At 48.5% G+C, this 9,537-nt stretch overlaps 1 protein-coding gene across 1 annotated transcript in view; it reads right to left on the minus strand.

The window, feature by feature from the left end:
• Nfe2l3 (nuclear factor, erythroid 2 like 3) overlaps positions 1 to 9,537 on the minus strand; it is a 24,558-nt gene that overhangs the window by 9,847 nt on the left and 5,174 nt on the right. The gene's annotated exons all lie outside the window — the stretch shown is intronic.

The raw sequence follows: 9,537 nt of genomic DNA on the forward strand, positions 1-9,537 counted from the left end.
GGTTTCTCTGTAGCTTTGGAGCCTGTCCTGGAACTCCCTTGGTAGACCAGGCTGGCCTCAAACTCACAGAGATCTGCCTGCCTCTGCCTCCCAAATGTGTACTTTTACAATCAGAAAAACTTTTGGCTTAGATATTTCAACTTCACTTGTTTACCCAGAGGACTCCCTCCCACTTTGAATTTATTTCATCTCAGAAAGTTTTTAAATGGTGAGAGGACTCTTCAAAACCAGTCAAATGTTACAGTGGAACGGGCACTATCTATGGACACTTTCAGTTATGATAGCAAAAGACTGGGCCTATTTTACTCAACTGTGACGTCATTCAAACATCTGTTCTCAATTTCTTTTTCTTTTTGAAACAAAGGTCTCACTTTGAAACTCAGGCTGGCCTTAGTCTTGTTGCAATCTGCTTGCTTCCGCCTTCACCCTCAGCCTTGGAATTGTAGACATGAAGTTGCCCCCTCCCTCAGCCCCCTCCTTTTCCTCTCTCTTTTCCTTTTTAAAGACAAGATCTCTTGTGTAGCCTAATCTGGTCTTGAACCTCATATTTCAACCTATAGAGTACTGGGGTGACAGCTACTTGACTCACTCCAGGATAGTTTTCTGATTTAATGTGATGTTAACAGGAGTAACTCAAGGGTCCTGAAAAATGTAAATGTCAACAAAATGAACATAAACAAACGCAGGGTGTGGGGCAGGTGGGGCAGGACAGAAAGCCAGTGTCCTAACGCCCACATGATTTTCTTGGTTTGACCTGTCCAGCTGTATCACACTCTGATACTCTTCTCACCCCCCCCACCATGGTGTCTTGTTCCAGAGCAGTCAGTCCCCCCACGCGCATGCTTCTTAGAACATTGATGTTCATGAGTGGCTCCCACTACTTTCTTCCCTTCTGTCACCCGGTTGTTCCTTGTTTCCCGTCTGTGGACAATCCTCATTAGCTACCCACTGTGGGCTGGTGCCTCCTAGCTACAGAACCATTCCCCTTGGTCCCACATCCCATTCATTATTCTGCCCACCTTTATGGAAAAATTCTCCAAGAGTGCTCAGTGTGTTCTCTCTCAAATCCATCCCAATGAAGAATTCTGTTCCCAGCACACCACTGAAACAGTTTGCCAGGATATCCCAAATCTAAAGGCTCTCAGTCCTTATATCTGACCCATTAGCAAATTATGGCGTAGTTACCATATGGCGGCTCCTGGAAACAGCTGCCTTACCTGGCACCCCAACAAACACCCCGCCTTTCTTCTAAGTCACCAGAGATTTCTAAGTTGCTCATTCTTGATCCTCAGATATCCAAACTGAGCAATATCCTGAGGCTGTGTCCTCAGATTCATTCTCTCCAAATACTATTGTTTCATTTTTCCCTACGTCTCCCACTCTAATATAGTAAAGGGTGTTTTGCATGCATGTATGTCTGCTTACCTCATGTGTGCCTGGTATTTGTGGAAGTCTGTAGAAGGTGTTGGATGTTCTAGGGACATATAGACATATAGACAGTGGTAAGCCCAATATGGGAGGTGAGAATCACTGGAGTTGTCTGGAAACTCAAGCAGTGCTCTTAACCACTGAGCCATCTCTCCAGTCACTCTGTATTTTTTAAAGGCACCTCTACTGCCAATACTTAACTATTTTTTCTATACCATCTAGCACCAGCTGTGTTTATTTGTATTTATTGTCTGTTCCACTAAAATAGTTCTCTCTCTCTCTCTGTCTCTCTCTCTCTGTCGCTCTGTCTTTCTCTCTCTCTGTCTCTCTCTCTCTGTCTGTCTCTCTCTGTCTCTCTCTCTGTCGCTCTGTCTTTCTCTGTCTCTCTCTCTCTGTCTGTCTCTCTCTGTCTTTCTCTCTCTGTCTGTCTGTCTGTCTGTCTGTCTCTGTGTCTCTGTGTCTCTGTGTCTCTGTGTCTCTGTGTCTCTCTCTCTCTCTCTCTCTCTCTCTCTCTCTCTCTCTCTCTCTCTCCTGTGCTTGCACTTGTGCACCCGTGCATATGAGCACAGAAGCCAGAGGAAGGTGTTGGGTGTCTTGCTTTATTCCCTCACTGAACCTGGAACCAGGCTAGCAGCCATCCATTAATCCCCAGAGTTCCCTCTGCCTCTGTTCCCCACAGCACTGGGGTTATCGACGCCCAATGGCTGTGCTCAAATTCTTACATGGGAATTAGAAGTCAGGTACTCATGTTTGCAGGACAAGTACTCTCTCACTCACTGAGTTGTCTCCCCAGCTCCCCTCAGTTCTTATTCATTTTATTTCCATCCATCCATCCATCCATCCATCCATCCATCCATCCATCCATCCATCCATCCATTGGAGACAAGGGTCTCTTCTTACATAGCCCTGACTACCAGAAACTCACTAAGTACAATATGCTGGCCTTGAACTCACAGGGATCCACCTGCTTCTATTTCCCTGGTGCTGGGATAAAGGTGTGAGTCACCAAGTCCAGCACAAAATGGCAGTTTCTCCGAGGCAGAGACTCAATCCATATGCCTTGGATCTACTCCAGAGTCTGTCATTTATTGCCCTTTAGCAAATATCCATGGGAGTCAAATCTTAGGCACAACATCCTTAGACTTCAGCAGGAATCCTTCTAGATTGTTCCTTCCTGCAATCACAGTGCTGACTTCTCTAAATTGGGAAGGAGCGCGAGAGGAAAGGGTTACTGGTCATCATTCATTCCACTGCCCATCTTTTGTCCAGCCGAGGCTTCTTTCGCTAGCCCTAAACACTGGATTCTCAGCAAAGCGGATTTTGTTTATAAAGCTGCTGTGGTTGGACAGAACTTCTAGAAGCTGCAGTGTATGAGGTAATTCAATACACAAGAACACCCACACACATGCATATAGAAGACCATGCCTGTGAGGCCATGCACAGCACGTACAGGCTACATCAAGCCCATAAACAAATGATCAGATGAACAGAAGTCTGGGAAGACTGTGGGTGGGGGGAGGGGGGCAGAGTGTGACATCAGGACTGGTGACAAATGTATGTAAGACGTTCTGGAAGCCTGGCGGTGGTGGCGCACGCCTTTAATCCCAGCACTCGGGAGGCAGAGGCAGGCGGATCTCTGTGAGTTCAAGACCAGCCTGGTCTACAGAGCTAGTTCCAGGACAGGCTCCAAAGCCACAGAAAAACCCTGTCTCGAAAAACCAAAAAAAAAAAAAAAGACGTTCTGGAAAACTCAGGGAAGAACTTAAGTTACAGAATTCTGTATGATCAGAATATTACTGTAAGAGGCCACAGTTGGTTAAAAGTCGGGGCTAGAGAGATGGCTCCGCAGTTAAAAGCACTGACTGGGGTTCCATTCTTAACATCCATGAGGGGAGGGGACTCACAATCATCTGTAACTCCCAGAGAATCCAACACCCTCTTCCGGGTATAGAAGCCCTCTAGAGCTCTACACAAACCTGCATAACACTACCCATACACACACCTTTAATCCCAGCACTTGGGAAACTTGGGCCGGCCTCCCGTGAGTTCGAGACCAAATGTGGTCTACATACCAAGCTCCAGGCTAACCAAGGCTGCATAGTGATATCCTGTCTTAGCCTCTAGCCCTACCCCCCACCAAAAGTGGGAGGTGGGGAGCCTATCATGTGAGGGTGGATCCCAACTCGTTGAATAAAGGAGCCAAACAAAAGGACAAATTCACTAGAGTGTAAAATATAAAGTCTAATGGGAAAAATCTAAAATCTGGATAAAGGACATTATCCAATATTATTGCTTAAAAATTTTTTGAGATTTTTATTTCATGTGTATTTGTGTTTTATCTGCACATATGTCTGTGCATGTGTGTGTTCAATGCCCAGAAGAGGGCAATAGGTACCATGGGACTGGTTGTGAGCCACCATGTAGTTGTGAGCCACCATGTGGGTGCAAAAAGCAGAAGCTGAGCCCAGGTCTGGGAGAGCAGCTTGCACATTAAACTTGGTCTCAGGGTCTGCTTGCCAGACAACCCAACTCGGGGTAGCTAGCGATGCTGCCTCTGGGCCTGCAGGGAGGAGGCAGTCATGGGGAGAGGATTCACCATGACACTGTTCGTATTTACAGGGGGAAGAGAGCCCGCTGCTCCCATGATGCAAAGCCCAAAGTGGCCTAGTACTGGGCAGCTTAGCTACAAGCTAGTGGAAAGGATCTAGCCGCTTCCAGCCGCTGTGTAAACTTGGATCACGTGCTAAACACTCTGACCCTCAGTTTTCCTAACTCTAAAAGGATGGGATAACCAAAAAATAAAAATAAAAATAAAAATAAAAATAAATAAAAAAATAAAAGGATGGGATATTATGGAACTAACTAGAATTTTAAATACTTGAGGAAGTGACCCTTCATACATTTCAAGACACACGTATCACCCCTCCCTACAGCTTCTGACCCGGGAGCCTTGCTTATCTTGCTAACGGCTGCCAACACCCAACTGGCATTCCAAGAGAAAGTGATGCCAGCCCCTCAGATGACCTCTGTCCTCTCTGGCTTCTCTCACCTTGCTGGCTTGCAGCTGAGGCTCAGGGATGTCTTCTATGTTGGAGTCTGCGGCCCATGCTCTTAAGGCCCAGGCAAGTTAAATCTGTTACTCAGTCGCTTTTATTTGTGTATAGATGAGATGTGCCCTAGTGGGCTGAAACTGCACTAAAACAATAAAGAAAAGAAAGGTCCCGTGTGTGTCCCAGGAAGCCGCCTACATGTGGGCCAGGGGGAGCACTTTCTGTGATTTTCAGAGCTGCTGCTACAGGGCTGCCCACCACAGCCCACTCTCCTGGGCAAGGAACCACCAGAACCTCAGCTTGAACCTTCAGAACAGACTGTCCCCAAAATGTCATGATTTCCTCTTAGGGCACCTAGCCCATCTTCTTAGGGCCTTTTCCCTAGCAGGCGATCCCCTCATGTGTCCCCTCATGTGTCCCCTCATGCCCTGCTTTCTCTGTCATCCAAGAAAGGAGCGGCCTGGGGGAAGTGGGGGAAGAAGCAAAGCTGGCCTTGTCTTTAGGAGGGTTTCCTTCCTCCTTTCCGTCCTCCCTTCATGTCTTTCTTACTTTTCCCTTTTTTCTTATAAACTCTCTGAAGACCCTGTCTGCTGGCAGGGACTAATTCCACTGTACTGGATCCTGAGGAGAGGGGGGGGAGCTCTTGCTCCTACCAGGCCCTTTATGAGCGGTTGCGGCTGGCCTGACGGGCCCTTTCTTGTCCTCACCTGGGGGAGGAGTGGGGAAACCTGCTTAGACTTTTAGGGTTGGGTGAACCTTCCAAGACAAAGAACAGAGCATTGTCTATGAGGGGAATGACATCAGAGGGAGCTGAGAGCCCTGAGGCCTGTCTCTAGACTGTAGGCCACCTGGAGTCACCGGCCCGAGAGAACCCAGGAGCCAGATAAAGACAGCCTGTGTCCGGCTTGGCCTGGGTGGTTTTTAATAACAGTTTACAGTAACTACAGCTCGTGTCCATTGAGCTCTCACTGTAGGCTGCACGGCTATTACCTCATTTAAGCTGCTCAGCATCCTGGCAAGGTATGTACTGTTAACATTCCTTTCACGGGCAGGAAACTGAGGCACAGAAGTTAGACAGGTGACCTTCTGTCGTAGTAGCGAGTGACAGGATTTACATTCGGCTGTGGGCACTTTCATAACCAGCTAGAAGCCTAGTACTGATTCTCTCTCTCTCTCTCTCTCTCTCTCTCTCTCTCTCTCTCTTTTGAGACAGGGTTTCCCTGTGTAGCCTTAGCTGTCTTGGAACTAGCTCTGTAGACCAGGTTGGCTCAACTCACAGAGATCTACCTTCCTCTGCTTCCTGAGTGCCGGTGTGTGCTACCACCGTCTGGCTCTACTGATTCTTTTTGTTTGTTTGTTTGTTTGTTTTTTGAGACAGGGTTTCTCTGTAGCTTTGGTGCCCGTCCCGGAATCTACTGATTCTTAATGACCCTCTAGATCATATATGCATCACAGAAGCTCACCCCTGCTAAGTTGGTGTAGGCAGGAGTTATAGGTGAGTCAGGACCCTCTGTGAACCAAACATGCTGAGAGTGGATGGTGGGAAAGAGGTTTGTTTTCCCAGGATCCATTTTTCCCACTTGTAACATATGTTAGAATATTTCAGTGGTAAAACCTGAGGCATGTAAATCCTCTTCTGAAGGCCCTTGGAGGAAGCCGTGTGCCAGCCAGATAACAGCAGACATCCTTTAGGTAGACGAAGCTAAGACGCAGGGGCCCCATGTTCAACGTGGCCAACTACCAGAAGTACAAAACAAAACAAAACAAAACAAAACAAAACAAAACAAACAACAGGCCAACTTTCAAATAGAAGCCCTAACACTCAAGACACAAGGATATGAGCCCCAACCCCCAGGGTCATTTTAAATGGAGTCATTGCTCTTGTATGTAGCCCCTTCTGCAGGCTTGAGTGTATTGGGGTGTTTGGGGAGGTGAAAGTTGTGTGTGTGTGTGTGTGGGGGTTGTTCCTTTATCATCTATTTATTTCATTTAAGTTTATCCCAGGAGACTAAATAGCCCAACTGGCTCTCAAAATGTCAGATCTCATGTAGCCCAGACTCTCCATCCATCCTGTTTCTCTCCACTTCCTGGGTGCTGGGATGATAGGCGAACAGCACTACACATGGATGCTGCTGATGAATGAGCGGCTTCCTGCCTACTGGGCATGCTCTCTACTAACTGGAGCCATGCCCCCAACCATCAACTATTCTTTCATCACAGTTTTTGGGGCTAGGATTTACATAGGTGTAGATGTAAACATCCAGCTATTCACTCTGTCGAAAGGAAGCACATATGTAATCTGTACTCCAACCATGACATAAGATGCTTCAGAAAGTTCTCCCCTGCTCCCACACATTTAGTTGTGTGGGGGTGGGGGTGAGTGCTTGTGGAGACCAGGGGACAGCTTGGAGGAGTCAGCGCTCGCCTTACACCATGTGGGTTCTAGCGACTGACCTCTCGTTTGGTGGCAGGAGCCTTTCCCTGCAAAGCCATCTTACTTCAGCAATCACCTCCCACCAGTCTGATCTCTGCACCGACAGCCTGGTTTACACGGAGAGAGTCCCCAGCAGGGAAGGAAGGAGTCCTTTCATGCTGAAGTAGACTCTGCATGGTCAGGCAGCCTTCAGCAATCTCCCGGAGAGGAAAGGGTTTGCTCTGGCTTTGACATGGAGCTCATGGTATCTGTCAAACAGAGGAACCAAGCAGAGCCTTCCACAGCCACTTACTGCTCACAAGAATGCTCCAAAAAAGGACATTAATATTCTTTTCTGCCGGGCGGTGGTGGCGCACGCCTGTAATCCCAGCACTCGGGAGGCAGAGGCAGGCAGATCTCTGTGAGTTCGAGGCCAGCCTGGTCTACCAAGGGAGTTCCAGGACAGGCTCCAAAGCTACAGAGAAACCCTGTCTCGAAAAACCAAAAAAAAAAAAAAAAAAAAATCTTTTCTGACCAATTGGAAAGCCAGGTTTGCAGAGCTTCCAGGAGGAGGTGGAGCTGGGGTGTCAAGACCTCCAGTGTCCATGGACTCAATTGAACAGGCTGTTAGCTCTGAAGCTGACTTTGGTTATACCATCTTCAGTAACTGAGCAGCCATAGCCAGTCAGTTGAAGACTTTAGGAGCAACACCGAGGCTTCTGGGAGGAGAAATCCAGCAGGAGTGTTCAGCGTCCCAGCCTGTGGTGGGCTGTTAGGGTGTCCTGCTGTCCTACCGGCTGGATTTGCCAGTTCCTACAACTGTGTTGGCCAACTCCTTGATCTGTTCAAGTGTGTGTTTATCCATCCATATTCTGTTCATTCCATTTTCCTGGCGAAGCCTGGTCAATAAGACCGGAACTCCGTTCTAGCTCCTGGAGGCCTCCTAAGGCAGGGCCATTCTGCCAGCCACCACCTGCTACTCAATCAAAACAACTGGGGCACAGGGCTCTGCTGCCTCCAGCTGCTCAGAGTTTTGGTTTCAGTTTATCCTTTGCAGCTGTGTCTGAGGAGCCAGTCCCTCACAAGGCCGCCCTGAGTGGGGGAAGATTGTTTTTCCCTTTGAAGTTTCCAAGTGGGTGGGAGGTGTGGCTTACTTGGTGCTTAGGAAGAGTAACCAGTTCTATTCCAGGCAAGGTCACCACCAACTTGCTCCATCAGTTTAGGCGGGCCAAATCTTGCCACCTGAGCCAATGATAGGGCCAACTTGAATGTCTACTCTTCAGCAGCCCCATCCACTTGAGTGGCTGGCACGAAGTGGTCCAGATTTCAGAGCTGACCTACGTTCAGTTTGGCGAGCTGGCCTTGAAGGACCCACAATACATTACGGTCATGACATCCACGAACTGCAAGCCCCTGCAGAGTCACACTGAGGATGCTGCACCTACTTCTGCTCCTGGCCCTGGGCAGACTGAAGTTGAACCTCAATTGCCACACTGCAGACACGGCAGAGGGTGCTCTAGGTGGCAGAAGAAGGCTCCAGGGCACAGTGTTGGCTCAGGGGAAGAGATGGCTTGTGGATGGTGACAGTTGAGCCAGGCTGAGAATTTAACAGCGAAGGGGAATGAAAGAGGCTGCTATTTTCTGGGCAAAGCTAAGCGGGGCAAAAGTGATCCTGAGGTTGTCTGGGGAAAGGAAGGGAAGGAGGTTTGGACTGGAAAGTAGGTCATGGGCAATTTATCAGCAGGCTAGTAGTTCAGCCAGACTGGTGTCACAGTGGTCACACCTGGGGAGACCTGAAGGACAAAATACGGAGCTGGAAGGTAGTGAGAAGCTGGCGGAGCCTCTACAGTGGGAGCAACACCGGCAGCAGAATAAAGCGCAGGGCCTCTGGAACCCTGCCAGGATGATATACAGCCGCGAATCCTTCCAATACAAAGGCCTGCAGCGTGCCAGCTTCAGCCCCTTGACCAGCAGCATCTCATTGACTCGCCCCAGCATCCCTGCTAGCATCCATTCTACTACACAGAAGACAGCTCAAGCTTTAGAGAGGGTGAAGCGTGTGCAGCAGATCACACAGGCAGTGGAGACAACCTAGTACGTCTGGCGGGCACAGGGCTGGCACCTTGCCTCTAGACTGGCCTGCCCAAAACCCTGGGCCCTGGATTCTGGATTCCTGCTCTGTGACCTAAGGAGCAGGAAGATGGAAAGTGGGAATAACTGAACAGATAAGATTTTCCTGTAACCCACCAAAGACAAACAAACAAAAACAAAGCATAATCATGACGGTGGTTTGAATTATGGTTCTCAGGATTGTTGCCAGGTGGTGGCAGCGCATACCTTTAATCCCAGCACTCAGGAGGCAGAGGCAGGCAGATCTCTGTGAGTTCGAGGCCAGCCAGGTCTACAAGAGCTAGTTCGAGCACAGGCTCCAAAGCTACAGAGAAACCCTGTCTTGAAAAAACAAACAAAAAAACCAAAACAAACAAACAAAAACAACCAAAATCAGGATTGCACATCAAGCCAGCAAACCCCGCTTTTTCATCAGGGCGTACCAAGTCCTACCACACAAACAGCCCCATACACAAACTGACTAATTCTCCTTCCTTCCTTCCTTCCTTCCTTCCTTCCTTCCTTCCTTCCTTCCTT

This window comes from Microtus ochrogaster, unplaced genomic scaffold (genome assembly GCF_000317375.1).
Source record: "Microtus ochrogaster isolate Prairie Vole_2 unplaced genomic scaffold, MicOch1.0 UNK11, whole genome shotgun sequence".
NCBI lineage: Eukaryota > Metazoa > Chordata > Mammalia > Rodentia > Cricetidae > Microtus > Microtus ochrogaster.